This window comes from Colobus angolensis, unplaced genomic scaffold (assembly GCF_000951035.1).
Source record: "Colobus angolensis palliatus isolate OR3802 unplaced genomic scaffold, Cang.pa_1.0 Scaffold1, whole genome shotgun sequence".
Classification (NCBI taxonomy): Eukaryota; Metazoa; Chordata; class Mammalia; order Primates; family Cercopithecidae; genus Colobus; species Colobus angolensis.
Window position 1 is genome coordinate 17,839,620 of NW_012110918.1, and position 6,410 is coordinate 17,846,029.

Sequence of the window (6,410 nt, forward strand, 5' to 3'; positions counted from 1 at the left end):
ATTACAGGCATGAGCCACATCGCCTAGCCCAAAAGCAATATTTTTATACAAACAATATACTAACTGAAATAATTAACAAATTACAGAGATGGAAAAAAAAATTTTTTTTTTGAGACAGGGTCTCATTCTGTCACCCAGGCTGGAGTGCAGTGACACGATCTCGGCTCACTGTGACCTCCGCCTTGCCCAGGCTCAAGTGATTCTCCTGCCTCAGCCTCCTGAGTAGCTGAGATTACAGGTGTGCACCACCATGCCCGCCTGGCTAATTTGTGTGTGTGTGTGTGTGTATGTGTGTGTGTCTTTTCGGTAGAGACGGGGTTTCACCATGTTGACCAGGCTGGTTTCGAACTCCTGCCTGGGGTGCTGGGATTACAGCTGTGAGCCACCGCGCCCAGTCAAAATATTTTTCATTTACCTCCAACCCCACCACCTAGAGATGGCCACTGCTAATTTTTGTTGATCGTTTTTGGCAACAGACTTGTTTGCTTTCTAAGCACTGTTGTTTTGTTTTGTTTAGAGACAGGGTCTCGCTCTATGGCCCAGGCTGGAGTGCAGCGGCGCAATCACAGCTCACTGTAGCCTCTACCTCCCGAGCTCAAGCGATCCTCCCGCCTCGGCCTCCTGAGTGGCTGGGACCACAGGCACGGGCTCCCTCCAGTCAAGCATTGTTTTTCTGACCCGCAGGATGGGAGCAGGGAGAGCGGGGCTGGCCGGGGGTCGACGGGGAGGCCCTGCGAGGGGCAGGCCCCGGCCAGGTGGGACGGGGCTCCGCGTCTCTCTGCCGGCGCTTCTGCGCGCGGGCTCACTACTGGGGGCGGCCGGGATCACGGACTCGCTGGCCTCGTCTCCGGAGCGGCAGCACGCGGCTTGAAGGAACGACCCCGCCGGCCGGCGCAGGCCTCCCCAGGCCCCGAGACCCGGCCCGAGACTGACCCTCCCCGCCCCTCGCCCCAGAGGCCCGCGGCGAGCCAGAAGCCACGCATCCATTGGCCGAGAGCGCGGCCGCCCGGGCCAATCACAGGGCGCGCGGTGGGACAGCGTCAGGCGCGTGCGCACTCGGCCCTCCGCGGCGGTCTGCGGGCGGACGCAGCGTCGGCTTGGGAAGTTGGGGCGCCGTCCTGCCTCCCGGCGGGCCGGGAAAAGCGTCTCGTACATGCGCCCCCCGCGGCCCGCGACCCCCAGCCCTCGGCCTAGCCCCAGGCGGGTCGATCGCGCTGTCCCCAACCCCAAACGGGGCCTCCTCCAGCTGCCGGGTGGAGAGGCTGGGGGGCTTCTCCCAAGGTCGGCGGCAAGGCTGAGAGCCCAGGCCCCACCGCGCCCCAGGAGACAGCCCCTCGCGGGCTCTAAAGGCCCCGGGGCCGCCGGGATGTTCCGGGGCCGGGTTGTGCCCGCTCCCGTTTCCGGCTCCGCTGCTCTCGGGCACTGTCCCCTCGGGCACTGACCCCTACCTTGGTCTGGGAGAGGTCGATAAGGGGGCAGAGGGCGCTGCTAGGGAGCCCTGCGGGTCTCCCGGCCTCGGCCCCCCCAGGTGGCCCGAGCGGAGCTCTGCAGAAAGTCCTCAGGTAGCCGCGGCCTTGGTTCCGACAAAACCCCTCGCACTGACCGGGCCTCAGCTGACCTGGGCAGCCTACTGACCCGACCCCGACGCCTGGGCCCTCCAGGCCTCTCAAGGTCTCCAGGAAAGGGAATGGGCTGCGGGGCACAGCGAGGCTGGACAGGAGGCGCTGGCCCAGGACTCCCCTTGCCCAGAGGAGAAAATGGAGGCTGAGCCTCCGGGGAGCCCAGCTTGATGCCAGGAGCACTTTACAGAGGGACACGGGTGGGGGCTGGCAAGCACTTGACCCCTATGTAGTAACGGGAGGGCACTAAAGTCAGCAGCACGCCCCCGCCCCAACCAAGGCCACTGCCACCTCCCACCATCCCGACTGTCCTTTGCTCCCTCAACCCTTGTTGCTGTGGGGGCTTGGGGATATGTTGGATTCTCACTGGCCCGGACCTTTGTTCCCCAAGGGCCGCCTGGCTGTAGAGCAGGACCCCCAAGTCCTGGAGAGAAGGGCAGAGGCGGGCCGACCAGGAGCTCTGTAGAGGAGCAAACTGGCCTGCGGACCCAGGGCTCTCTCTGTGGGTCACTTGGAGCTCCATGCTCTGGCAAACGGCCTCACACCACTTGTCTGCCCTGCACCTGGAGAACTGACAGCCTACACGCCCAGCACTCGGAGCAGAAGCCAAAGCATTCCCGGAACCCACAGACCCCCAGCTAGCCTGGCCCCCTGCCCCAGCCCCCACAGCACTGACCTGGCCTCCCTGCAGCTCCTGGAATGCACCCAGGCTGTGCTCCCCCCGGGGCCTCTGCGTGCCCATCCCTCTGAGGACTGCTCTTCTTCTTGCTCTAGGCGCCCCCATCTCCTCCCACACATCTCTGCTCACATGTCTTCTCAGAGGGCCCCCACACCCCTGTCTAAATGTTCAGTCCCCTCTCCCACTCCTCATCCCCCTCAAGCCCAATTCCTGCTTGGGTTCTGGTAGCTGGCGCCCCCTTCCCCGCTGCTGTGGACCTGAGCTCTTTCTGCCCCTCTGTTTCCTGCCGCATCCTGCCTGGCTCTCAGGAGACCTCTCTAAGCATTTTCTGACAACAAAGCTGCAGCTGCAGATGCCCCATAAGATTCCAGGCCAGCGTCAGCCCTCCTCACCCGCATGCACCACAGCTAAAGCACACATGAGCACCGCTGAACGCCACCAGTTCAGCTGCCAGAGTGCTGCATCTGTCCGCAAGGGAAATGGGGACCCTTCCATAGAAAACAGGCAAAGACTGAAGACATTCACAATGGCCCCAAACAAATGGAAAGAAGCTCACGCCCTCCGAAAACCAGAGACATGCAAATTCACACAGCCAGGAAGTGTCATTTCTCACCTTCCGAACTGGCAAACATGGACCAGGGTGGTCCTGGGTGTTGGTGGGGATGCTGGCAAGGTGCCCTCAGGAAGGGAGGGCACAGCCCTGGGGGACCATCTGAGCCTGTGGGGCACCTACTCGTGCTAAGGAATCAGGAGCCACAGCCCCCTGGGGACCCCATTAGCCTCACTGCGGCTAGGCCCGGAGAAGCCCCTCAGTGTGAGGACGCAGGAGCACTCAGCCCCAGCACAGGCTTACGACCTATTCCCGGGCCAGGACTGTTCCTTCCTGCCCCTGGCTCCTTCCCTGTCTCTGTCCCAGTGCATAATACTGGATGTTTCTGAGTCACCAGCTCGAGGGAGTGTGGCGCTTCCGCCTGGTCAGGGGCCCCCCAGTTGGGGTGGGTGGCTCATGACCTCGGTGGAGGGGTCCCTGGGCACCCTGCAGGTGGCAGGAGGAAGCCAGGGTGGCCCCAGAAACACTCCTTAAAGGGCCAATAAATCACAGCCCCGTCTGCCTACCCCCTCCACATCGCTGCCTGACGTTTTTTATATTGATGCATTAATTTATCTTTAAAAATGGGCAGTGCTGCTTGTTTGATTTCCACAGAGGCCACGCGGGGCAGAGAGTGGCAAATTATTTCCTGACCCTTGAGTGGCTGATGTAATGAGTTCCCCACACTGAAGACCCATGTCCCCGGCTCGCAGACCCTCCTCGGTTTGGCTTGGGGCCACTCTCTGGTGCTGGGACATCACTAATGCTGTCCTTGACAGGTGACTTGTCTGAAGCCTGGGACGGCCATCCGTCTGGGACCTGTATCAGGACTGCTTGGCCTTGCCCCCTGCATCTCTCTTCCATGCCATACAGAGGGCTGGGGGCCAGGTGGGGGTAGGGGCACTGCCCCTTCCTGGGGTCTGACGAGGCTGTGACCTCAGCTCATGGGGACAGTTGGGATGCTGCTCATTCATTTGCCTACATCGCCAGGACAGGCAGGATCTGGGAGCATCACAAAAAAGGGAGTTATTCACAGCAAATATGAGTGTGTTCAAGAATAAATCCGAAGGCAGCTTCCACAAGAATTCTTTGTCTACTCTGGACCGGCAGAGGCCATCTGAGCTCGGGACCTCCCAAGAAGGGATTCAGAGGAACCACATTCCGCTTTCTAAGTGTGACCCTCAATCTGCTCCAAGTGGACTTGAGACATCTTAATAACAACACCGACTAGCTACTAAAACAAACACAGACAGGCCAGAGTGCGTGTGCATACCCACACACACACACAGCAGAGCAGCAGCCATCCAGGGTGGGTAGCCTCCCAGATGGCCCCGCAGGCCCGCACCTCTGCCCTCCTGTCAGCCACACCCCACCAACGGAGGGTCTGTGTAATCAGTAGAGCAGGGCAGAGGCGCCAGGAGGCCAGTTTAGAGAGACACAGCACACAGCAGCTTCCGTCCTGGTTCTCCTTCTCTCTCTCTCCCTCTCTCCCCCACCTCTCTCCCCGCCCCTCCTCCGTCCCTCTCCCTCTCCCTCTCCCTCTCTCTCCCTCTCCCTCTCCCTCTCTCTCCCTCTCTCTCCCTCTTGGTCCCCCCACCCCGTGCCATCTCTCGTTTCCCTTCCTCTACACGGGGAGGAACTCACTCTCTGCCAACAGCCAGGGGAAAAAGCTTGGAAGTGGATTTTCCAGCCCCGCACGCAGCCTCGTGGAAGACCACCCAGGTGAGTTGCTTCCTGTGCCTCGGCTGCTGTGAGAGATGATAGCTGCTTGCTGTAAGCCCCTATGTTTTGGAGTAATTTGTTACACAGCAGTAGAGGGCCAACGCACTGCTAAAGCAGCAGCAGGAGCAGGTGCAGCCAGGCACCTAAGAGGAGCTGGTTATAAACACCGGGGAGTGGCTCAGCCTGTAATCCCAGCACTTCGGGGCCGAGGATGGAGCCAGCCTGGGCAACATAGTGAAACCCCGTCTCTACAGAAAATTTAAAAAATAAAACAGCCAGGCGTGGATCCGATGCTTCCGTGAGGACTTTGAATCTCCAGGCAGTGACAAAGAAGACAGCAGAGACTCAGGATCAACAGCAGCTGGGCCACTCCCCCTCCCCCACTGAGCCACTCTGGGTGCGGGCGGCCCTTCCTTGGGTTCCTTCCCACCTTCTGAAAAGGGTTCTGTCGACTGTGGCTTCAGTGGGACCTGATCACATCCCCAAGACTGCCTTTTTTCACTTTGTTACCGAGGGTTGGGCATCTGGTTACTGAGGGTGGTGCGCACCTGTAGACGCAACTATTCAGAGGCTTGATGCAGGAGGATCACTTGGACTGCGGAGTTCCAGGCTGCAGTGAGCTGTGATCACACCACTGCACTTAAGCCTGGGCAACAGAGAAAGACCCTGTCTCAAAAAAGAAAGAACAAACAAATGAAAAAGAAAGGAAGGAAGAAAGGAAGGAGAAAGAAAGAAAACAAAGAGAAAGAAAGAGAGAAAAGAAAGAAAGAAAGAAAAGAAAGAAAGAAAGAAAGAGAAAGAAAGAGAGAGAGAGAGAAAGGAAGCAATGAAGGAAGGAAGAAAGAAAGAAAAGAAAGAGGGGGGAGGTAGGCGCGGTGGCTCACACCTGTAATTCCAACACTTTGGGAGGCTGAGACGGGCGGATCACAAGGTCAAGAGATTGAGACCATCCTGGCCAACATGGTGAAAACCCCTCTACTAAAAATACAAAAAATTAGCCAGGCTTGAAGAGAATCGCTTGAAGTCGGAGGAAGAGGTTGCAGTGAGCTGAGATCGCACCACCGCACTCCAGCCTGGGGACAGAGCAAGGCTCCGTCTCAAAAAAAAAAAAGAAAACACAGGGAAGAGGAGGGAGAGAGGAGACCTCAGACTTGCGCGGCTTTCCTTTTCCGACCCAGGACGTCAGGGGAAGCCCGCATTTGTGGCCATAGGCCTGGGATGGATGGAGCCCAAACGCCCTCCTCTCCGTGTCTCCATTTCCTAGGGGCTGCAGGCCCGAGCTGTCTGGTCCCTGGCAGGAGTCAGCTGTCTGGTCCTCCCCTCATTCATTTGCACATGGTGTTCCTTCTGCCCAGAAAATTCTTGGCCCTCCCATGTATCAGAAGCCACACGCTCGCCTTCCAGGGCACTTCTGCCCACACGAGCATTTCCTCCAACATGGAAGGAGGGCCATCCCCTGCAGCAGACAGTACTACAGGCTTCAGGGAGCTGCCCTTCACCAGAGGGGCTGTCTGCAGAGCCACCCACACGCCTGGAATACCATGGCTCTTAGTAAATATTTGCTGACTCAGGGCATGCAGGTCAGCTCTCTGGTCTCTGCTAGGAACCAGAAAGTGGGGGGTGTGGTGGTAACAGGACTTATTTACACAGGTTAACAACCTGCCAGTGAGGTAGGAAGCTCCCACCACACTGATTAAGAAACTGAGGCACAAGGAGGTTGTATAACTTGACTCCGATTGCACAGCTATTAAGTGGCAGAGCCAGGACACAATCCAGGTAGGCTGGCTCTGCATCGACACTC